Source organism: Macaca nemestrina, chromosome 2, assembly GCF_043159975.1.
Source record: "Macaca nemestrina isolate mMacNem1 chromosome 2, mMacNem.hap1, whole genome shotgun sequence".
Lineage (NCBI taxonomy): Eukaryota > Metazoa > Chordata > Mammalia > Primates > Cercopithecidae > Macaca > Macaca nemestrina.
Window position 1 is genome coordinate 26,465,428 of NC_092126.1, and position 26,235 is coordinate 26,491,662.

The following is a 26,235-nucleotide window of genomic DNA, read 5'->3' on the forward strand; positions in this document are numbered from 1 at the left end:
CCTATGAAGTTGACATAGATGATTAGTACTCCTTTAAACATTCTCTTCTATCAGATACCAGAAAAACATCTAGATGTTAACAGATTAAACTAAACAGTGTACTCTACACAGGCAGGTACTCTCTAGAGTTTGCTTCATTTGCTGAAAATGAGGTGTAGTAGTTAAATCATTCTATAAAGAACTATAATTAAATGCTTAAAGCTCTTCAAAAGTAAATGCTACCTGAGTTCAAAGGAAGGAAAGGTAACTTGGAGGTGGCCAAGGAAAGCTCTATGGTAAATGTTAAGGTTTGCTTTGGAATCTGAGATAAATACCATATGTATATTTTTTATTAAGGTAACTGTAGTATAGAACATGAAACACAGCAAAGACTCAACACAAATTTTTTGAATGAATGAATAGAGTGGAATAGACACATATATAGGTAGATAGGTAATAGATATAGATAAATAAAAAGACAGGAAAAACACATAACAGATAATTGATAGAAGAGAAATAGCCATAACATTTGTACCATAAGTAGTGTAATTCATGGAAGTGTGCCAATACAAAAGAAAAATTCTAAGCACTCACTGTTTTATGCGTTAGATAACTGACATCTAACAGAAATTATTAATTTAATCACTTATTAGGAAAGACTCGAGTCATCTCCTTAATTTGCATCTGTAATTTTAAGTTGGCTTATGTGTTTGTTTACTGTGGTTAATAATAGGACAGTGATGTAAAAATCCCAGTGGTTGCCCAAAGAATGCACTTAAAAATCAATTCTTTATAGTATTCATCAACTGTTTTCTGTGAGTCCATAAGGGCTGTCATAGTGACAAAATATTGGTGAGGCATTTTAGGACCCTAAGACAGCATTAAGTGTGCTTAACATATAGAGATTATTCTAGAACGTTAGCTTAAATGTACACTTATAATATTACAGATAAAAATACAGAACCCAAGACAGAAAATTTCAATTTCATGTTTCTATTATCTTTGGATATATACCCTTCAGGATCTTTGTTTCCTTCATCTTTAAAATGGAATTGGCAAACTTCGTCTTCTTTCCTTTAAAAAATGATTCTTGAATAGTGCTCTCTTCTCTGGCTCGTATTTTATTACCTGCTCCAGCTATGGAAATGCCTTCTATCTTTCAGCCAGTGATAAAAACAGTGGTAAGGCACACTGCCATTTGTTTTGTTCAACGATATATTAATTAAATGCGGTTTACACATTAATAACTGTTCTTACTAAGTTTATACAACTGCTGCTGTCACTAAAATAGGTGAGCAGCAAGGGTAAAATTCTGAGTAAGAAAAAGCCTGTCTTTCTTAGACACAAGTGGTAGGTAAGTGGAAACTTTTCAGGTGAAAAATGCCATCGTAAATACGGTATTGATTGCTAACTTCCTTGTCCTTTGAAGACAGATGTAGCAGGTTGCTCTCCTGTTCGTTAACTGTGTCATTTTTGTATAACAGAAGCTTCTTAAGAAACATCTGCTTATGAAGTCTTCTTTCATTATATGTTTCGCACTGAAGCAGATATCTAAGCATGTTTGCTGAGTCCTGTAGCTTTCTGCAAAATGGAAAGTTTGTCAAAGTCAGACATACTTATTATAGTGACCTCGAAGCACAAAATGACTTCAATATACACTATTCAGACTTAGAAACCAAAGGTTAAACAAATGCATAATGCACGAATGTTTTTCTTATTTAATCCTTGTTTACTCTTTGAATAGGTAGCACATTCTCCTGTGATTCAAAATCTAAAGAGAACAAAACAATTTCCTGACTGCTCTTCCCCTGAAACTTAGTTCTCTCTTAAGTGGCAAGCAATGTGGTAAATGGCTTTTGTATCCATCCTTCCAAAGATATTTGATTTATGCATATATTAGTTGTTCTTCTCATTAAAGATCGAGGCATAATACACATTACACACACACACACACACACACACACACACCCCTATATATTTATATATAGATATTCTTTATGTAGTCAGCCTAATCATAATGAGATGAGGCTTTGTAAGTAATATATTTGACCTGTTTCCTACTGTGACTTCCTTACTAACTGGGATTTTGGGTAAATAAAAGGACCAGAATAAGAAAATATGGAAGCTTACAGCTCATTTTGTGATCCAGTAGCTCTTTTGGAGACCTCTACTCCACACTTGGACATAGACATGTCAAAATGAAAGAACATTTTAGAGTTAATTTGTTTCTTCAACATGCTTATTTTATAGGTAAGCCTAGACTTATTGAGTGATGTCCAGTTTCATGGCTAGCAAGTGGCAAAACTAAGAGAAAACTGGGACTCCTGACTTCTACTGCTCGTGGAGATGCTAAACATTGAATAATAGTATTATAGGTTGAATTGTGTCCCTCAAATTTTCATATGTTGAAGTCATTAGTCCTAGTGAATTAGAACATTATCTTAATTGGAAATAGGGTCATTGAAGATGTAAGTAGTTCAGATTAGGTCATTACAGTGGGCCCTAATTCATTCTGACTGGTGTCCTTATAAAAAGGGAAAATTTGCATGCAAAACTTGTATTGAAGGAAAATAAAGTGAAGAGATTCAGGGAGACTGCCATCTACAACCAAGGAGAGAGACATGGAACAGATCCTTCCCTAACAATCTTCAGAAGAAACCAACCCTGCTGACACCTTGATCTTGGATTTCCAGCCTCCAGAGCTGTGAGACAATAAATGTGTGTTGCTAAAACCACCCAGTCTATGGTATTATGATGACAACCCTAACAGGAAAAGGATATTTAGAGCCATCTGATCTGCCTACCCACACTTGCTAGAATCTCTTCTGCAATATTCCTGACAGCTGGTAATCCAGCTTCCTACCTGACTACATCCAGTGAAAGTAGATAAGCCTACATGTGGGGTGAGAGACTACCTCATGGGTCATCTACATACAGTTGTAAGAAAGTTCTCGATTTGGAGCTAGTTTAGCGCCCCCACCCTGTAACTCTTATGAACCAAAGAAGTAAACACATGATATACTGCCTGTTCTAATAAGAAAAAAAAAAAAGTACTGATCATCAACTGACAAAGACTATAGGGAAAACATTTTTGTACCCATTATTTTTTAAAATCTAATTTCATAAGAGACTTGCATATTACAGGTTATTATCTAAAAGATATAGATAAGAAAGCTGAACTGAGAGAGAAAATTATTTTCCCCAAATCATACTGGATAACTGGATCACGGCTAGATTTCAGATTCCTTGATCCAAGTCCAGCACAATTTCTTTTCAACATAGCTAGATTACCTCTTGTCTGCAAATGGTTGTAATTTTTTAAATCAGTTATATGAGCCTTGGTATACTTTAATAGCTAATTAACTAATAATTTGGTATACCTCAAGGGACTTCACTGAGAAAGCAAAGTATTTCCTGAACAAGAGTCTGGCTGTGATTGAATGACTATAAAAAAGAGTGTCTAGGACATCAGTGGACAGTAAAGATGCTGTCTAATGTCACTGACACACATATTTATGCTGTATATGGCAATTGTTGTCAGGGGAATAAACAACTTTAAATGGTAATAAATTTAAACATACATTGCTATCTCGGTAACAATTTAGGCTTTTTAAAACTCAACATTCTTTTGTACTATAGGACATACATAAGAAAAAGCAACAACACTAAACTTTGAATCTAGAAGATTTGAGTTCTATGTTTAATACTTTATCTACAGCCTAAGGCAAAAATGTGGAGTCTGCATTTTCTCATCTGTGAAACTAGAATAATCATATTGACTTTCTAGGAGTGAGTAAAGGTGTTGAAGGTTAGGAGAAACACAGAAATTGTAGGCATTGAGGAAGCCTATTGAACCAGAGTCTCTGCTGTTGAAACCTTAATAAGAATTTTTTTTTTTTTTTTTTTTTTGCACTTCCCCAAGGTGATTTCTTTGCCCTTTAAGTGTTGAGAGTCACTGTGTTCTACCCCATGGCCAAAATTAGTGGGAAAATCCATTTTCACAGCTAAGTACAGATGAAAGAATAACTTTCTCAGACTATCACTTGAGTAAAGTTGCCTCTTCCACATCTCCCTCCCGCCAACACAAATGTAAAGAACAATTACTCTTAGTCAAAGGAATGAGAACTTTTTGCCAGGAAGTATATTTGTTTCATGACTCAGTACTTCTCCAAGTGTGGTACACAGACCCATACTGATCTGAGAACTGTTTATGGGTGATAAGTGTGGAAATTGAGAGTGAGCATTTAGAGGTGTTTATAGCAACTTAACAGAGCAGTTTTACATCTGTGAAAACCAATCAAGAATTATGGCTATATTTTGTAAGTCTATTTCATTTTATTTTTTCCTGATAACTCATTTTTATTTTATTTTATAAAAGTATTGGTTTGTGACTGATGGGGGTAGTGCTGGTCCTTCAGCAAAGATTGTTGAGAAGCACTGCTCTGTTATAGGTTTAGGATTTCATGGTTCCATCTACCTGTAGAAAAGGAAGGGGAGTTTGAAGCAGTTATTTAAGTAATTCATGTAACATATGGTTGAGAGCCACAAGTACATTGTTACTCAAATTCCTTTAGCTCTGTGTAATTTCTCTTATCCTGAAGAGGTGTGCCAATGTCAGATGGTTCTCTCTGAAGCTCATAAATCAAGACAGTAGTAGAGTAAAAGTAAGAAAATTTGCATTTTGCCTTTCTTTGAAGCATAACCTCTTATTCCACATTTTATTTAGAGTTTGGGCAAATATTAAAGTGATAAAATTAGTGGTTAATTCTTGAACTTCTTTCCCTGAACATTCTAAAATGAAATTTATTTCAAGGACCTGTCAAATAATTTTAAGGGACTAAAATAAAAAATAGGTATTTTAGGTGACTATATATAGGGATAAGAAGCTTTATTTTTTAATTTCTATATTCAAGTTATTTTTTTAATGGAAGGTAAGAAAAATGACAGTCCAGTTGTACAATAGATTGGGGCATTTTAAAGCAGTTTCTTCAAAGAAATCACATAGAAAAATAATCAGTTTTATCAAAGCATCTTTATGCTCTTTAGAACATCTGTGCATATGTACCATGTTAATGTTTCTGTGACTTTCACCACATGCTATGTCGCAAAGCAACAGTTTTTGCCTTCCTAAAACCTGTGATATAAAAGAGATAACCAGTGTTTCCTGCCACTTTCTAACATATATCGAATGTATGTACTCAGATAGATGGAGCTTTTGGAGCTCTATAAAGAAAATGCCCCTTTTTCCAGATAATCCTACTTGTGTTTTTTAGGTAAAAAAAATTCATTAAATACATATTTGATTTTTAGAATTACCTTAATTAGTTATGCTACCTATGAGGAACTATTGACAGAATCTGGTTTTAAGAGCCTTGTTTGGAATGAGGCAGATAAATAATTATTTTGAGCTTCAAGTTTGTTTTTAATTTTACTTACCTAAAATCATAGTGAAACTTTTATAATTTTGGAGAGAAAAAACATACATATATTATATATATATACCTGTGTGTATGTATACATATGTTTATGCATGCATGTATGCAAGCTTCTTACTGTGGTTCATGGTTTAAAATACTGAGTGCAGGTATGTAGAAAAACTCTTACATATGTGTATAAGGAGACTTGGTTCAAAAATGTTCATTTTTGTTTTTAGTAGCAAAAAAAGAACAATATAAATATTAGTGGGAAATTGATATACTTCATTTATACATATATAGACATATATATATATATACACACACTACATATACACATATTAAGATCCAATTATAAAATATACCTTAAGAGACAATTGGAATGAAAGAATTGTTTTCACATGGAAATATCACAAAAGCTCAATGCTGCTGGGTTAAGAAACACCAGTTGCAAAATGTAATAGAATTATAGAATATATGTATATGTGTGTGTATTTTTAAATCACATGCCAATGAGAAAGAGAAAGCAGGAGAGAGAGAGGGAGACTGAAATTAATTTACAATACATGACAACATAGACTGGGAGACCACACAAGTCCTTATTTGCAGGTGGTTCTGAGGAGTGAGTGACAATGGAATTGGTAAGGAAAACAAAAGAAACTTCCAGATCTCTGTAATGTTCAAGTTCTGTTATTTTAAAAAAAGAAATATCTGAACAAAAATGAAGACATGTTAATACTTAGGTGATCAGTACATTGTTGTTTAGTATATCATCTGTATAGCTTTTGTATTTTAGAAAGCTTTTCAAATTTTATAAGCAGCAAATACCTTTAGCAAAATATTAATACTTTATTGCAATATTTGCCACCTATAATATATCATTAGTTTGGGATCCATCCAATATAAATACTTAAATGTGACAGCTTCAGATACTTGTTTGTATTATCTGACATGACATGCGAGGTATATCTAATATGCCCCAGGTCTGTGGTCTTTATGTTACAGTTATACTTTGGCTTGTTCAAAAGCCTTATAGTAGAACGATGTAACATCCAGGTAGAAAGGTCGATGCATTGATTCTTGTAACTTTCTACTATGTAGAAGTGACTGAAAAGTCTATCGGAAAATGTGTTTATGAAGCTTGGCAACATACTCCTAAAATTCAATTTAAATTTACTTATTAAAGACATTATAATTTACTTTAAACACTTATACATTCAGTGAAGGTAAAAGAGATTAGTAAAATTTCTGGTTTTTATTAATTGCTGCTTATATTAGTATGAATTGTAATGGAATCTGATTGAGATGATGTTCTATCTTGCATCAAGTTTCAGAGTAGGGATGGTATTTTAGAGTCTTGAACAAGTTAACATTACCCTTCTAGCACTGCCCTTTAATTATTTCTCAGAAGCAGTCAATTTTATTTACACTTTCTTAAAAGAAGTTGATCTAGCTTGCAAAATTTAAAATGTCAATTTAATGCTTAATTTTTTATAGAAAGGTCTATTTTTCAAGAAATTGCTATAGTTTTTAGATAAGCACTGGGCTCTGAGTATTAGGAAGATTTTACTTTTAGAAGCAAGGGTCATTAATCCCACTATATCTGTCATAGAACTCCTGAATGAGATTAAGAAGTTCAATTTAAATTTTAAATTGGCAGAACAGACTTGTCTATACATTTAACTTGCTATATAAATGGCATTATTCTAATAGTTTTCACAATGACTTCGAGAAACCATTCTCCACCACCGTCACTACCAAAAAGAAAAAAGAGAGAAAGAAAAAAAAATTCCAGATTGCTGTGCCTAGTAGCCAAAATAGAACCATTCTTTCCACATAATATAATTTAGTGATGACAGACATACTATATGATAGATCTGATGAATATGTTCAATTTTAGCTGAATGAAAATAATTAAAATAACCTGAGTCAGAACATAAATGAGATAATATTTTATATGCTCTTAGCCTTAGAGTTTTTTTTTTCCCTTTTTTTTTTTTTTTTGAGACGGAGTCTTGCTGTGTTGCCCAGGCTGGAGTGCAGTGGCACGATCTGAACTCACTGCAAGCTCCGCCTCCCAGGTTCACGCCATTCTCCTGCCTCAGCCTCCCGAATAGCTGGGACTACAGGCGCCCGCCACTACGCCCGGCTAATTTTTTCTTGTATTTTTAGTAGAGACGGGGTTTCACCAGGTTAGCCAGGATGGTCTCGATCTCCTGACCTCGTGATCCACCCGCCTCGGCCTCCCAAAGTGCTGGGATTACAGGCGTGAGCCACCGCCCCTGGCCCTTTTTTCTTTAAGACTTCAAGTTGTTAAGATAATTGCAAGGTCCTGAAAATCATATTTGTGGCAAAAATAAAAGCTAACATACGCCTTGAAAAGGAAAAGAATCCATATCAACAACAGCAAAAAACTTCCAATTAGTTAACTCTTCGTTTAGGTGTTGCTTAATAACTTCCACTCTGTTTAAGGTCAAATACACTGGTCTCAGAAACTCTTAGTCCTAAATCATGAGGAAAATCTCAATGCCTGTGTTAAACTCATTGATTTCTAACTTCATTAGGAAGTGTTGAGAATCTGCGAGAGATGAGCATGTAGAACTGGAGAGCTCACGTTACTCTCAGAATTCCTTTGAAAATATGATACATTATATATGTTATTTTAAACTGCATATCGTTTGCTGATGCCTATGAGCTCTTCAGAGGACTTTTTAAAAATTTGTTTTAAAAAATAAATAAATGTTTAAAATGTCTTTCTTTAAAATAAATTTAAAGAAATTCTTGGCTAATAAAAAATAAATGGATATAGATATTGCTTTCTCATCTTTGTATCATGTTGCCTATATTTAACTGGTTTAGATGGTCTTTACAGTAATTGGCAGGGAGAGAGGAAATTAGCTTTACTTTTATTAGAGCCAAGTAAACTAAAAGAGAAATCTGAAGAAAAAAGTACTCACTACAGGAGCAAAGAGAAATATTCCAAACTGAGTTTTGGCTCCTGAAATTATTCTGGAGATTTAAAGTTGACAAATAGATGAACTGTGTTTATATTTAATATGCAATTCTGTAGTTTCATGGAAATGTTTTATTACATATGTAATTCCTCATATTGTGCTTTTCCTCTGGTCACCTTTTCCATATCTTCAGTTTTTGAAATACTGGGATTCCAGGATACCTGCCTTCCTTTCACATCTTTGGATCTTCCTGCCATCTTTAATGTTTGCAATTTTTTTTTCTATATTCACTATTTGTTTCCGTTTCTAGTTATTGATCTGCTTCAATAGAAGCTGTTGTCTTTCTTCCTTGCATGTTTTAGGTGGTCTGCAGCCATGATATTGAACTGACACTGGCAAATCATAAATGTGTATGCAATGTTGTGGAATAAATGAAGACTAAAGCTTATAATTTGTAAAGAGACAGGCAAAAGAAACCAACACATTTTAAATAATTTAAGTAGTAAATTCAGTACTACCAATTTGACAGATTGATTCTCTTTAGTGAACTGGCTCTTATTTGGACAAAGTCGAAGAATTGGAAAAAAATTAAATTCTAGCCTATCCTTTTGTTTTTTTAGCTGACTTGCATTTATGGTAAAATAATTATATCCAGTTTTGCATTCAATATAAATTAATTTAATTTGGTGCTTTGAGCTATTTAAAACTTTCAATGAAAGAGACTGAAGCTTTAAATATCTTCTGCGTCTAAAGAGTTGCTTTGCCAGGATTTCTTCTTGTATAAATTAAAACTCTTATAAAATGGCTTTCTTCATTATATTCTTAGTGTCACTCTTGGTAAGATTCTTAATGTGGCTGGACAACCTTTCCTGGGCAAAATTTAGCAAATTTCCATGATGTTATCCTGCTAAATAGTTCCTGGGGACATGAATCTATGATGACTCCCTCTTAATCCTCCAAGAGTACACGGTGTCCATGTTATCTCAGAAACATCAATGTGGACACTTTTTCTTCTAAAACATCATCCTTATTTGCTTTCCAGCCTTCTATTGCCCATAGTTAAGTAGCATATATGCACATACTTTTAAGTTATAAATAATTATATAATGTCATATATGCTATTATTATTCATATTATTGTTATAGTATAGAACAGTGCTTCTGAATGTCAGTATGCAATTAAATCAGATTATGTACTTCTAAAAAAGCCACATGTAAAGCTGACAATGCCTGTCCACAGACTACATATTGAGTATCACGATGGTAGTGCTTAAGACCATGGGTTTTGGAATCACAGAGTCCTAGGTTTGTATTGTAGATTTACCACTTACTAGATATATAATGTTGGGAAAGTTAGTTGGTCTCCCTGTGCCTCAGTTTTCTCACATGTAAAATGGAGATAATACTACTATGGCTAGAAAGATTCCAAAGCGGGGAAAATACTACTAAGTGCCTCTCGGGTTATATGTGGACTAAATGAAATATCACTCCATATCTTATTTGTTGGAACATACCTAGCCTTAGTAATACTGTACTTGTCTTGGGTAGTTGTGAGGGTGGCAATGATGACTGCTCTTTTCTTGTTTCTTAGTAGAGGCTTTCCAATTCTATTCCAATTAACACTCTTCAAATTTGTTGAATTCCTATTATGGGATATTTTAAGAAAGTAATCATAAGAGATTCTTATAGAATCATACAGAGATTTTAGTTGGCAATTGTTCCTTTTTCCAGTTGTTATCAATGTTTATAAAAACTAAAACTACAGAGAAGATTGTGATTCTCCCATCTTTCTTCCCATCTTGATTTGTGCAAGAAGCAATTTGCACAGCAGTTCTGTAAGAACTGTCTACATGTCCTACCACTCTATACGACCTGTATTCGTCAGTTTTTACACTGCTATAAAGAAATACCTGAGACTGGGTAACATATAAAGACAAGAGGTTTAATTGACTCTCAGTTCCACATGGCTGGGGGAGGCCTCAGGAAACCCACAATCATGGCGGAAGGTGAAGGGGAAGCAAAGATCTTCTTCACATGGCAGCAGGAGAGAGAAGAGCAAGCAGGGGAAATGTGAGGTGCTTATACAATCATCAGATTTCATGAGAACTCACTATCACAAGAACAGTATGGGGGAATCCGCCCCTCATGTTCCAATCAACTCCCACTGGGTCTCTCCCTTGACATGTGCGGATTATTGGGATGACAATTCAAGATGAGATTTGCAGGGGAGACACTGCCAAACCATATTAGCCCTAGCCCAAGCCTTTCTGGAATCTCACTCTCCCTCAGGTTGCTCTTTGCATGCAAAACATCCTCATAAAGGAGATTAAATGAGGTGTTCTCTAGATTTGTCAAGTCTTAATGAGAAAAACTGCTTTAAAATAAATTTTAATAAAGCATCTTAAGTAATATTTTAATCGGTTGAAGTGTATACCATTTTTCTTAATAGTGTTCATATGAAAAAAGATCAATGATTATTTTATTCTGCTAAGCCTATAAAACTGGTAATGGATGACATATAATATTATAGCACATAAAATCTACAGTTAAATGCAGGCAGTTGTTAACCTGTTTTTTAAAGCTACATTTAAAATGAAAAGTGATGTGCTTTAAGAAATTATTTGATTATACCAGTCAGGAATATAAAGGGAGAAACATATTTTACCACTACAATTAATTCTGTGGGTAAAATAAACAGACAGTGAAAGTAGAATGAAATCATTATTTTCGGGATTCAGCTCTGGAATCAGTATTACATAATTAGCTATATTACTGCAGATTCTTCAGATATAAGTGCTCCTGAAAAATAAGCATGGGTTTGTCGTGTTAATTGTAGTATGTAAATGGAAGGATGGTAGGAGACAGGGAGAGTGAGAAAGAAGCAAGGAAAGAAAAAGGCAGAGAGGAAGAGAGAGAAGGAAAAGAGAGGGAGAGAGGAAGGAAGAATGGTAGAAAGGAAGGAAGGGGGGGAGGGATGGAGGAAGGAAGGAAGGAAGGATGGATTAATTAATTCACTATTGCCATATTTGAATATTTTGCCAAAGAAATGTAGATCTGGAATAATTTACAATAAGACAACAAGGAAACTCTTGTATGAGATTTTGTTTTGTTTGTTTTTGTTACATAATATTTAGGCAATTCCTTTAAAATACTAGTACTTAGCAAATTAAAAGCCAAATCAGAATTTGCATGATGAGAGTTATTCTGAACATTTGGATTGTCTGTAAATATAATATTAAAAATCCTACATCTGTCCATATTTGCTGTTTTCCTTGCCACTGTTTTGTTTATCAAGAAACTGCATATGCCATTAAGAAATTAGCTACCAATTATAAAGATCACTGGCAGCTTAGAATAAATGATGGAGTAGAGAATAATTTTGGACTGGTCCTCAATTCTGTCTGGCCTTGATTTCAGTGAGCCTTAGCATCAGACAGAGAGGGGCTGGGTAGGACTGCCATTACAGGTGCAACCCTGGACTTTCCATTGCTTTCTATGTGTGACCTAATGCATGAAAGCTGTAGGCCCAGAATGCAGGTTTAATACATTCCCAGATGATATAAAGAAGGAAAGTAAATGGAAGGGTCTATAGTCTATACAGGCCTCTGATGGTTGAGAAGGGAAGAAAGGCCTGTTTCTTTTTTTCTAACTGCCTCTGAAATAAATGGAGAGTGAAGAGTTGTCTATCAGAGTCTATCTAGGTCTGATATATTTCCAAAATTCACTATTTGTTAGGTGGTCAATACATAATAGACACTCAGTGTTTGCTGAATTAGTTTCAGTTACTACTGAAAATAGTCTGTGGTTATTAGGTTTTGAATTTGTAGCTTACCTTTGAAGGTAAAGATCTGGGTTCCTATCCAAGCATTGCTCTTGGGAGCTGTGGCTCTCAGTCCACTTACTTCACCTTTCTCAATGTCTCACCGTGGAGTCAGATTAATAGTGTGCAGCACTGTTGTTATGCTCTCTGTAGATTACTGTGAGATGTACATACAGTAATAAGCACAATCACAAGTAGGTCCATAAATATGACAGTTTCCTCTCCCCTTCATTTACTTAAACATAATCAAAACCATGATTGCATATACTTACATGGCCTGTTTCGACACCCTAAAAATTATATATTTCTCTTCCTTTTAAAAAGAAAAATAGTTTTTAAAAATTTCCTTGAGGTTTTATTTCTTTAAAAAAGAACATTTGACACTTTGGCCTTACCATCCACACTCTTTTTAGGTATTTTCTCCTTTCCTGTAAATGAGGACTGAGCTTCTCTGAATGAGCTTTTTACACATTGCACATTTCAACTCAGTTCTTGGAATCTGCTGCATTTTGAGGTAGAAGACAAATTTGAAACTCACCTATATTGAATTATAAACTGAACAAGTACAAACCCTTCCTGGTGAAAATGTACAGTTTTTCTCTATACATAATGCTGAACATGGACCTAGAAAAGGTCAACTTAAAAAAGACCCAGAACTGTGACTTAGTAATGGGGGAGGAAAAAATATCTAGTTGGATGAAGTCATACTACCTTTGTCCAGTTGTCCTTCTTTGATTCTTTCCTTCCCCCACACAGGGACTGTTGGCAGGAAACTTGGCTGACAGTGAGCCATGGTGACTGCTTTGGAAGTAGGTGGAGACTGCAGGGAACTTTAGCTTTTCCAGAAACTCAGAGCTCACAAAAAAACATCTGTAGAAATTGTACCAACTAGCTAATTTAACAACTCTATTTTTCTGAAATTCCCAGGCCGGCTCTAAATCTCGCCATTTGGATTGCCAGTGGATTCAGAGGTTTACCATTTATTCCTAAGCCTTGCTCTCATCCTCAAAATGGAGGCTGTACATTAGGAATAATATTCCTGAGGCTTCTCTGTTCATTTATTTACTTTTTCCTTTTCTGGTAATTGCAAATGCAGTTAAGATCACCCACCTTTAGGAGAGTCCAATACTAAAGGAGTCATTGGCTTAAACTAGTTTCTGCAAATGTGTAGGTTGTAGAGGTCTTAACTGTCTCCTGACTTCGCAAGGATCTTCCCACCCGGAGTCCCAGCTGCTAGTGTGATCTCACTGCCTTGTGCCACCCCCTCTCAACAACTGTTTATTTTATCAGTGACTCTAACAACCTTGACTGCAATTTGATTTGGACAACTGTTAACTGATTAGTGTGAATTTGACAGTACAGCTGTTGCCAATTCCGGTACTGCCGGTGGGCAAAAGAACCTGATATAGTATATGATTTTGAAATCATAAAACTTTCTCAGGGACCGTTGCATCAAACATATACTGAGTTTTCTGATTTAGAAGACTTCAAGGTCATTTGGCTCTCATTGCCCACTTATTATCAAAGTTAGCTTTGTTGTTTGTAGACATGGGAATTTTGCTTCTTCTCAGATAGTACTTTTATTTTATATAATCAGAAAAGCAATCAGTTTTGAGTGCCATCTATTAACTAGGCAGATAAACTAGGCACTGTGCTGGGCATTTCATACAGGTGCTGATTGGAATGCAATTTTTACTTTAAAAAGTTGTTGCAGTCACTTTTACACAATAATGTGGCTTGTTTCATCTCAGAGAAGTGTGATTCCTGTGTGATGTAGTATACATTTTAATCCATGAGGCTACATATGCAGGAAAGTTACTTTTTTTCCTTCAAACCAAACTTAATTTCTATTTCGAAACTCCATTGTCTGTATTGTAAAGACACAATTTTAATTGCATTCAGTCTTTCTTGGAATATACAGCAGGTACTCAAATAAAATCATTTACTTCAATGTTATCTTGTTATAGAACTGAAGAGAAAAAATGTAATTTCTTGGCCAGGGCCACTGTGTGGAGTCTGCATTTCTCCCATGTCTGCGTGGGTTTTCTCTGGGTACTCTAGTTTCCTCCCACATCCCAAAGATGTTCACGTGAGGTTAACTGGCATGCCTACCTTGTCTCAGTGTGAGTGAGTGTGACTGTGTGTGAGCCTGCATTCTGTGATGGAACGGTGTCCTATCCAGGGTGGGCTCCTGCCTTGCACCCTGAGCTGAGTGGGGAGAGTCTCTGGCCACCTGTGACCCTGAACTGGAATAACTGGGTAAATAATTATCTTGCTTGCTTTCATCAATCTTTCTTAAATGTATATAGCTCATGTTTATTTTAATGTTGAATATCAGAAGTGTTTCAGTCTTCATGTAGAAGTTTGGTGATGTTTTTGTAATCAGAAATATGCCATAGAAACACAAGTTGTTTATATAAATTAGCCTGTAGTAAAATTAGTTTGCTGTCTGTTGTTTTGCTTAAAGTTGCAATTTCCAAGAACTCATTGACAACATTCAGTGAAGAGTTACTGTACCTAAATCCTGGGTGCTTTAAAAATGTCAAGGGGCAGGAGACATCTTGTTCTTTGTCCTTTTCTGTTCGTATTGGCAGAGCTGGGATGCACTCGAGTCTATCCACATGACTTTTGGTTGCCCAGCCACATAAGTTGCTATTGTTGCCCTCTGTTCTAAACCAGCACTGTACAACAGAATTTTCTGCAGTTTTGGAAATGTCCTATATCAGTACTGTTCAAATGGGTAGCCACTAGCCACATGTGGCTAGCATTGGACACCACAGTTCTAAACCACAGGGTCTCTGCAGATCACCACACTTTCAGCCATTTCTACACATCATTAAGTGTTTTAAATATATTCAGTCATTCCTCCCATGATACTCTAAATATTTGGAACATTGAAAGGGCTCTCTAAGGCAATGATAGTATCAGGGCTACTCTGAGGTGCATGAGAATTCATTCTACTGAACTCCCTGTCACAGGAGCATTCTGGGATTCTGTGAGATTGACTCAGACTCATTTGCTTAGATCTCCCCTACCTCTCATGCAGACATATATTTTTCTTTTGAACTATGGTGGGCACAAGGAAACTCTGGGTACTTGCTGTTTCACCAGCCCTTCCTTGTGTTAGGGTAGAGTAAAGATGGAGGATACAGCTGGAATAGGTTTCCTTTTGTCTATTTTCTCCAAAAATTACATGGTTATCCTGTCATTCTGCTACTCACCTTCTTATTTAACAACCAATGCTAGCTTTTTATCTTCTCCTCTCTTTCCTCTCTTCTTTACCACAAGATTGGTGTTTTCTTTTGAACTGAGAAAATTAGCTCTTACATGAGCATGCATTTCTCTCAATTTGTCTTTTTATGGTGGAGATTTTATACACTGTGGCTCAAATGCCCAGCTCTTACAATTCAAAACATTGGCTTTTGAAAATAAAATACATTTTTTTCTGCTTTATTTTTTCTGTGATAAAATAGACATACTATAAAATTTACCATTTTAACCATTTTTAAATGTACCATTTTAAATGTAAGTATATTTACATTGTGCATTTGTCACTGCCATCTGTCTTCAGAAATTTTTCATCTTCCAAAATTGAAATTCTGCATTCATCATTTCTCCCTTCCCCCAGACCCTGGCAACCATCATTCTTCTTTTCATCTCAATGAATTTGACTACTGTAGGTACAAGGTATAAATGGAATTATACAGTGTTTGTCCTTTTGTGTCTGGCTAATTTTACTTAGTATAATGTCCTCAAGGTTCATCCATGTTGTGGCACGTGTCAAAATTTCTTTCATTTTAAAGACTTAATAATATTCCATTGTATGCACTGTATAAACCACATCTTGTTCATCCATTCATCCATTTGGTCATTTATACTTTTTTGGCTGTTGTGAATAATCCTTTTATAAACATTTGTGTGCAAATATATGTCTGAGTCACCACTTTCAATACTGTTAAGAATATACTCAGAAGTCTCTGTTTTCTCTTAATTAGTGAATGCTGCTGACTGAATGTGGGTAGGGTGAAAATACCTCAAGGAGCATCTCGACCTATAAAAGATATGTTATATCATGCTATGGAAGGAGATTTTGTCAAAGGAGAGCTGAGGCTGGGAGTGGTGGCTCACGCCTGTAATCCCAGATAAGTGGCAGTATTTGTCTGGGGTGATACTCAAGCTTTGTTGTCTCATGCCAAGGAAATCAAGGACGTGGACACACAAAGAGTGAGGTTAAGAGGGAAGGTTTAATAGGCTAAATAAAGAGAAGAGATTTCTCTGCTGCAGAGAAAGGGGTCTTGGAGAAATGGGTTGCTGGTTCTGTGATGGAATGCAAAGGGTTTTATAGATGAGCTTGAGGAAGCAGTGTCTGATTTACATACAGCATAAAAGATTGGTTGGACTAGGTGTGTCATTTGCATAAAGCGCAAAACACTGGTTAAGGCTAAGTGTGCCATTTGCATAGGGTGTGAAAATCTGGCCACTGCACCCTGATCTTTTGTTATGCAGATGAGTTTTCTGCCTGGCCAGTGCCATGTTGCCTGTTTCTTTACTGTACACGTGGTGACAAAGAAAAGGGAAGAAGGAGCCTCAATGTTGGACATGCCTCGCCTTCAGGTAGTCCTTTTATATTGGCACAGCTGCTGGCATTCCCCCCTGCAAGCTTCCAGCTTGCTTACTCATGTTTGTGGCTTCATATTTTAGGATGCCCTTCGTTAGAAAAGAAATGATTTAGGGGCTGCTTTTTGTTAAAAGAGAAAGTCTGCCAAGGACTCTTTTACACTCACTATCTGTCTAAATAATTTCTTTGTCTCTCCTGTATCAACAGCACTTTGGGAGGTCAAGGCAGGCAGATCGCTTGAGTTCAGGAGTTCAAGATCAACCTGGGCAGCATGGCAAAACCCCATCTCTATATTTAAAACAAAACAAAAAAAGAGAGAGCTGACTTGTTCTGCATAGTAAAGTGATAAAAAATTTTACATTTTCCAGTCATAGAAAGTTGGTGATATGTGTTAATAGAGAGAATGGAGAGATGTAATAATGGTGTAACAAGAAAAAGAAGGCTAAGTTACACAGCAAGGGGACCAGACAATAGAGGAATATAACCTTTGAAATTCCCAGTGATGAGACATTAATAATAATAATAAATAATAATTTTTCTTCTTCATTGGTTTTCTCCCCCACATATGTCTCCCCTCCCCCTCCTCTGCTCACTCCCTCCCTTCTCTTTCTCCTCCTCTTACTCCTCTTGCTCCTCTTCTTCTTCATCAACTTGTCTGGTTCTGTACTTCATTCCTCATATTAAAATTTGCTCTAGGTACTCCTTAACACTCAACTAAACCCAAGAGCACTGGGAAAATGGAAGGCAGGGAGTGATTTCCAGTGTTGATGAAAGTGGACTAATGAGAAAGGATGCTCACTTCAGGAACGTGTAGGAAAATAGTTATAACAAGAGCATGTAAAGGATAACCATAACTCTACTTCCAGCCTTTACAATATTGCTGAGAATTTGGGACATTCTACTACATAAAGGTAGGCATCCAGACAGTCTTAGTTATGATTAAGTGTTCTGATTGGATGACTTGGGGTATCTAGACTCTAACAGTGACCATTTTCATACGACCCCACTCCTTCATATGTCTCTTAGTAGGCAAAGCTGTGGGTTCTCACATGTGCAGTCACACACACCAAATAATACATTTGCAAAACATTCTGGGTCATTGTTAATGTTAGTGAATTGGTAGGTCCCTATCACTAGAGATACTTTCACCCTCAGTAGACATTGTGCTTCTCAGTGCCTGGAAAATTTATAATAGAACTGGAAAACAGTAAGTGTCTTAGTCAGCTCTGGCTTCTATAACAAAATACCATAGAATGGGTGGTGGTTTAAACACCAGACATTTATCACAGTTCTAGAGGCTGAAAAGCCTAAGGTTAAGGTGCCAGCAGATTCTGTGTTTGGTAAGGGACTTCCTCCTGGCTTGTACATGACCATCTTCTCATTGTATTCTCACATGACAGAAAGAGGATTCTCTAATATCTTTGTCCTTATAAGGGCACTAATCCTGTCATGGGGGCTATACTCTCCTGATCACCTCTAAACTTAATTACCTCCCAAAGGTCTCACCTCCTAATACCATAATATTGGAAGTTAGGGCTTCAACATATGAATCTTGGGGGGACAGACTTCAGTCCATAACAGTAAGCATCTGAGTTTCTAGCATGGTGACTCTGAGATTTTCCATTATTTGGAGATAGACCTTAAGAGCATGGTTTGTGTGGAACGGGATGTTCTTTCACACTTTTCTTTAGTCACTACCATGGCTCAATCAAAAAGTGGAAAAAAACCAGGCAACCAAAGAACAAGGCCCAATTTCCACCATGTTAACGGCAGTATAACATGTGAATTAGAAAGCTTGTGAGGACCAGTACTAGATCTGTGAAGCTCTCACAGCAGAGTAGAGTCCAAGCTTCTTTATTTCTCAAAGAGTTGAAAAAAAAAAAAGAATAAGTGAAAATTTTAAATAAAGGAAGAAAGCATTCTGATTTTAAAATTGAAAATAATTTAAGGCTAACAATTTAAAATTTTAAAAGCTTAAAGTGCTAGAAAAGAAGAATAATCCAGAAAGATCATTTAAAAGCCTAAAAGTGTCTTTGGATCATTTGTTATATGATAAAATTATGTCTGAAATGTTTGGTCTTAATTTTCTTTTTTTCTGGACTACAATAGTATGGTAAAGGAATTTCTCTTCAGCAGACTCACATGATGAACATTTTTAAAATAAAAAATCTATAACTATTATACATAATTAGACTTTAATCAAAATTGCCTAAAGCAGAGCATGTCTATAACACAATTGGTTTTTATGTGAACAATGTTTATAGAGAATTTCATTAAAATGAGACTATCATGCATAAGCAGTGTTAGGATGGTCAAATATTAACATTCATGGAAATACAAGGCAGGCTAATTTATAATATCAAAATGCTGGACAAAAGCCAAGTGTCTACCAATGAGGGAATCTTTAAATTATGATAGATCAGTAAAACTGTATTTTATATTGTCATAAAAAAATAATGGTTTGAAAGAATATTTAATGACATAAAGAAGAGCTCATGACAAATTGTAAAGCATTATATAAAACTGCATTTTAAGTAATTTTCCAATTTTGTTAAAAATTATATTAGCTTTATTTATTTGTCAATTCATTCAACAAACATTTATTGGATACTTACTATGTATCATATGCTGTCAAAGCTCTGGGGATCTAGAAAACACAAACATTCTTGCTTTCATGCCGCCTGCATTTTAGTGGAGGGAGACAGATAATAAATAAATAAGCAAGTGATACATAAAGTATTGCAGAAGAGGCTTACTGCTCTGGAAAAAAAATGAAGCAGGGAAGAGATATAGGGCATGTGGAAGTGATCATTGTATATTTCTATATGCTCATTAGCTTAGTTGTTCTTGAACAATTTGAAAAATTATACTTAGTTGCTCTCTAGGTTCTGAAATTCTACGTAAGTCAGATTTACAAATTAGAGTTGCTCTTTTTGATGTCAAAATATGTAAGCATATATGCATATCTATCTGGTGAATTTTAAAAACTGCTTTTTATACTCTGTATCAGAGTTTCCATTTCTTTATGGTTTCTTACCAATGCATATGTGTGTATGCTTCAGCTACTGAGGAAATTTCTCTAGATAAAGGGTTCACATGTGATTGCCGTTTCGAAATTCCTTGTCAAGTTCCAGTACAAGCTTATATTTCAGTATAGGTTCTTCCAGAAACCTGAGTATTACAAGATGTAGATAAAGGCTTAAATAAAGCATAACTAAAGTAGCTTTCTATGTACAAAACCGATGTACTTCTTGATTGGAATATGTCAGAAATAGTACATGGTCTGAGACTTTACACTATTGGCAAGCTAATGAGTTAGTCTCCCAAGTTTGATAGATGCTGGCAGAAGATATGAGATTCTAGGTCAGCGATAAATAAATTTATGACAGATGTCATATCAGGCACCATGAGTTTTATGTTCTCATTGGTTCCTTTTGCTTCCCAAGTCCCACAGGGCGATGCAGGGATTGGCTCAGGTGGATGCTGCACATGTATTGGGTTCGTATCACAGCTGAGGACTCCTGCACTTAGAAATACCAAAATCTTTTAAAGGAGGCTTGTTGCACACCTTCCCAACCTTTGCCTCAGAGAAAGACATTATCTGTATTACACCAGTCAGGAAACAAATCTGCCGTCTGCTCAGAGGGAAACACTATCTAATTTCCAAACCTGTTTGTTATATAAATATCCTGGAAAAGATAGTCCAGAACAATGCTGTCAAGGCCCTTTTCTCAGAAGTGCAGAAACATAAGATTCATGGAGAATTGTCTCTCAACTGTATATTGCATACTAATGTTTTGTGAGTTATTTGTATTTTCCTAAATGTTGTCTGTTTTCTTGAATTTGTTCATATTTGTTGGTATGTTAAGGAAAAATGCTGGCTGAAGTTTCTCTGTTAATATGTCCATAGCACAACATAATGACCAGTATTATTTTATTTTTACTGCCAAGCTTCTTTAAACTTCTTCTGAGTATTATTTGAAATTTTTGTGGATGATATGTTCAATAACAGATTAGGATAGGAAAGTATAGGGCAAATGCATTAAGACTAAATTTTAGATTCAGCTTAAACCCTGAGTCAGTATTAGAGGTTTTCAATTTGTGGAGTTTGTGGAAATAATCAGGAGTTTCTTAAAATTTAATTTCACTTTTAACAAAGAAGCAATTTTCCTGAGAGTTACTCATTTAAGTTCATTTAAAATTTAGAATATAGGTTTTCTGGGGAGGAAAAGCCAGAAGAATAGAAAGAAACAAGTGAACTACTTGTAGACCATACAGTCTTTAAACCCCAGTTTGAAATTTACTTGGCAAATGTAGACTCATGTTGGTGCTCTCACAGGATCAGTTGCTGAAGAAGCTCTGCAGTATTTAAGAACAGTGGCTCTCCGGCTCTACCCGCATAGCCAAAGCAAGACTAAGCAAAAAGAACAAATCTAGAGGCATCACATCACCTGACTTCAAACTATACTTTAAGGCCACGATCACCAAAACAGCATGATACTGGTATAAAAATAGGCATACAGACCAATGGAATAGAGAACCCAGAAATAAACCCAAATTAACAAACTTAACAGCCAACTGATCTTTGACAAAGCAAACAAAAACAAACAGTGGGGAAAGGACACCCTTTTCAACAAATGGTTCTAGGATAATTGGCAAATCACATGTAGGAGAATGAAACCTGATCCTCATCTCTCACCTTATACAAAAATCAACTCAAGATGGATCAAGGACTTAAATCTAAGATCTGAAACTATAAAAATTCTGTAAGTTAATATCAGGAAAAAACCTTCTAGACACTGGCTTAGGCAAATATTTCATGACCAAGAACCCAAAAGCAAATACAACAAAAACAAAGATAAATAGGTGGGACTTAATTAACGTGAAGAGCTTCTGCACAGCAAAAGGGACAGTCAGCAGGGTAAACAGACAACCCACAGAGTGGGAGAAAATCTTCACAATCTATACATCTGACAAAGGACTAATACCCAGAATCTACAAGAAACTCAACAAGAAACAAACAAACAAACAATCCCATCAAAAAGTAGGCTAAGGACATGAATAGACAATTCTCAAAAGAAGATATACAAATGGCCAAAAAACACATTAAAAAAATGCTCAGTATCACTAATGATCAGGAAGATGCAAATCAAAACCACAATGAGATACCACCTGTGATGGTTAATACTGAGTGTCAACTTCATTGGATTGAAAGATGTAATGTATTGATCCTGCACGTGTCTGTGAGGGTGTTGCCAAAGGAGATTAACATTTGAGTCAGTGGGCTGGGAAAGGCAGACCCACCCTTAATCTGGGTGGGCACAATCTAATCAGCTGCCAGTGTGGCCAGAATGAAAAGCAGGCAGAAGAACATGAAGACTAGACTGGCTTAACCTCCCAGCCTACATCTTTCTCCTGTGCTGGATACTTCCTGCCCTCGAACATGAGACTCCAAGTTCTTCAGCTTTGGGATTCAGATTGGCTTCTTCTTTTCTCAGCTTGCAGATGGCCTATTGTGGTACCTTGTGATCATGTGAGTTAATACTCCTTAAGAAACTCCTATATTTATATAGGACTTAAACTCATGTGTGTGTGTGTATGTGTGTGTGTGTGTGTGTGTGTGTATCAGTTCTGTCCCTCTAGAGAACCCTGACTAATACAACTTACTCCTGCAGGAATGGTCATAATAAAAAAAAAAAAAATCAAAAAATAATTGATGTTGGTGTGGTTGTGGTGAAAATGGAACACTTCCATGCTGCTGGTGGGAACGTAAACTAATACAACCACTATGGAAAACAGTGTGGAGATTTCTTAAAGAACTAAAAGTAGAACTACCATTTGATCCTGAAGTCCCATGACTAGGTATCTACCCAGAGGAAAGGAAGTCATTATATGAAAAAGATACTTGCACGTGCATGTTTGCAGCAGCACAATTCACAATTGCAAAAATATGGAACCAGCCCAAATGCCCATCAATCAACAAGTGGATAAAGAAATTGTGGTATATATGTAGAATGGAATACTACTCAGCCGTAAAAAGGAATTAATTAATGACATTTGCAGCAACGTGGATGGAACTGAAGACTATTATCCTAAGTGAAGTAATTCAGGAATGAAAAACCAAACATTGTATGTTCTCACTCATAAGTGGGAGCTAAACTACGAGAATGTAAAGGCATAAGAATGATACAATGGACTTCGGGGACTCAGGAGAACGGGTGGGAGGGAGGGTGAGGAATACAAATTGGGTTCAGTGTATACTGCTCAGGTGATGCATGCACCAAAATCTCAAATCACTACTAAAGAACTTATATAACCAAATACCACCTGTTCCCCAAAACCTATGTAAACAACAACAACAACAACAAAACAAAAACAGTGGCTCTGGAACTACATTGCCTGAGCTGAAATCTTGTCCTAGGCACCTTATTAACTACGAAGTTTGGTCCAGGTCACTTAAGTTCATTGTAACTCACTTTCTTCATCTACATAAAGGGGACAATATTGAAACACAATTTGTAGGACTGTCATGATGATTAAATTAGTTAATATATATTTATCATGTCAAACAGATCAGGCATGGAGTGAGCACTCATACATTTTACCTGTTAGAGATCATTTATTTATTTATAGATTTTATTTTATTTCTGTTTTATAAACCAATGACATTTTTAGAACACATTTCATCCTACAAGGATAGGAGCAGGGTCTAGCTTACATATCATTATATTTTTAGGCAACGATAATGCCTCATACAAAGTAAATGCTTGATTAATATTGACTACATAGGTAAATAAAAGAAATCTGTCTTTCTGTGATATTGTTCTCTGCATATATGTATGTGGTCTACGGGTTTCTATTTGCCTAAAGACCCACTTTGATTTTTAGGAAGTGCCTTTTGATAGCACAATTAAACTTGAAGCAGGAAATCATGGTTTGTTCCTATTAAAATTATGACACAAGTTATCCTGCTATACATGAATAAATTCATTGGCTTGACTCACATTTTAAGTTACATTTCTTTTAAGTGACAATTTTTGTCTCTTCATAAAATAAAATTTAAAAGAAAAATATTGCCATCCAAAAAAAAGAGTAAGCCAAATCATAGAACATACTGAAGGAAAATACCACATTTAAGAACACTGATTAATTTCCATGTAATTTCAATAGCTGGATGTTTGCATACTTAAGAAAACATAACAACAAAACATACATGCATTTAACAGGAATGTTATGTTATGTAGTTAGAAAAGCTAGAAGGATGTTACTTAGCCTTTATGTCCTTTGAAAATAAGTGTATCCGATATTCACATTTTATTGACTGAAAAAAAATTTAAATATTGATAAGTACTTCTTAAATACTAAAATACAGTATATATATATATATATATATACACTATATATATATATATATACACACAATATATATATATACACACACACACTGTGTAGCATACACAGATGTGTAGCATACAATGCTATTTAGAGCTGGAGCATAATAGATTTCTTTTATAATACATTTTATGGCTTATTTTTATTATGAAAAAGAAAAGCCATTGTTTCCTTTCCCTTTCTTTTTTTTGAGACGGAGTCTCGCTCTGTCGCCCAGGCTGGAGGGCAGTGGCCGGATCTCAGCTCACTGCAAGCTCCGCCTCCCGGGTTTACACCATTCTCCTGCCTCAGCCTCCCGAGTAACTGGGACTACAGGCGCCCGCCACCTCGCCCGGCTAGTTTTTTTGTATTTTTTTAGTAGAGACGGGGTTTCACCGTGTTAGCCAGGATGGTCTCGATCTCCTGACCTCGTGATCCACCCGTCTTGGCCTCCCAAAGTGCTGGGATTACAGGCTTGAGCCACCGCGCCCGGCCTCTTCTTTCTCTTTCTCCCTTCCCTTCCCTTTCTCTTTTCTTTCTTTCTTTCCTCCTCCCTCCTTCCCTTCTGCTCTCCCTTCCTCCCTTCCTCTCTCTTTTTCTCTTTCTAACTTTTTGAGACAGGTTCTCACTCTGTCACCCAGGTTGGAGTGCAGTGGCATGCTCATGGCTCATTGCAGCCTCGACCTCCTGGACTCAAGTGATTCTCCCACTTCAGCCTCCCTCATAGCTGGGACTAGAGGTATGTGTCATCATGCTTAGCTATTTTTTGTAGAGATGGGGGTCTTGTTATGCTGCCTAGGCTGTTCTTGAACTCCTGGGCTCAAGCAATCCACCTGTCTGAGCTTTCCAAAGTGCTGGGATTACAGATGTGAGCCATTATGCCCAGCCACTTCCTCTATTTAACCACTAATGCCACTGGTTCAAAACATTAACAAAGACATTATTATAGTATAAGATCATAGATTTATTACGTTTATAAATGTTATAAATAATGCAATGTATACATTATAGAAAGTTTGGAGTTAGAGGAAATAGGCAGTTTTATTCTTTATTATACTTTTTCCTGTTTACTACACTACGAGAATACAATGCTAAAACATCCACCTTTGAGAATCATAATAAATTTATTGATTGCGTAAATAACTTAAAATACTATTTGATATTTCCTCAGTGAAGTCAGGATAGCCCTCAGTGAAGTCAGGACAGCCCAGAACTAATATTCAGAGCAGCATAAAGATAGTTATTTGTCCAGAAGTCTTTGTAATGCTGTAATAATAATCTCTTGATAATTTATCCAGGTTCAATAGTTGAATACAGATATGTGTATTAAAGGTTTTTTCTCCTGTCCTACTTCTTTGCTCTTTCTTTCTTGTTTTATTTTGCTTTATTTTTAGTTTTGTTGTTTTGTTAGTATTGTTGTTTATATAATTTTGTTAGTATAGTTGTTTATATAGTTGTTACTATAATTAGTATAGATGTTTTGTTTTTCCATATTTTTTACATACTCCAAGTTAAAATTTCATCATTCTGACATACACAATAATTTGGCTTGTTCTATCCAAGTGCTATAGCCAGCTGTTATTTGAGGTAATTGAATAATCATGACTGGCAGAATAAAATAAAAACTGCTCTACTTCTAACAATTTAGTTTTACTGTTGTATTATAAAGGACCCAAGCAAGTGCGTTTACACATATTCCTTTTCTTTCTCTGCTTTTAACTACCAGATTATGATAGCTAAGAAAATGATAACTTTTTCTGTTAAATCTCTAGAATATACCAAATTTTAGACTTTTGTGTATTTTCATTTCAAGTAGGTTAAAAATATTCCATTCTAATAACATCAGATTTGTTCGAAATAAATGTATTAGAGTAAATGGATAACAAAAACTTCCCTATAAATGAATTCATTAAGTAAATAAACAAAATAGATAGAATGCAAATGTCCCTGTTATTCATATTATGATATTTGACTAAGATACATGAAAAATAATTTCTCAGGACTTCCCATTGCTTGATGACAATGTAACTTGATTCCAGTTGTCATATAAAACAATGGTTTCTATTTTGCTTCCCCAAAT

General features: G+C 35.5%; 1 protein-coding gene and 1 long non-coding RNA gene across 15 annotated transcripts in view; one reads left to right on the plus strand and one right to left on the minus strand.

The window, feature by feature from the left end:
• Nucleotides 1-26,235, plus strand: part of LOC105488914 (zinc finger protein 385D) — a 988,258-nt gene that overhangs the window by 742,442 nt on the left and 219,581 nt on the right. The window lies entirely within an intron of this gene.
• LOC139361859 (uncharacterized) lies at nt 1,346-19,946 on the minus strand. The gene is made up of 4 exons (XR_011619646.1): nt 19,822-19,946; nt 19,400-19,465; nt 12,179-12,323; nt 1,346-1,560 (listed from the first exon to the last, which is right to left on the minus strand). It is a non-coding gene; the product is annotated as an uncharacterized lncRNA (long non-coding RNA).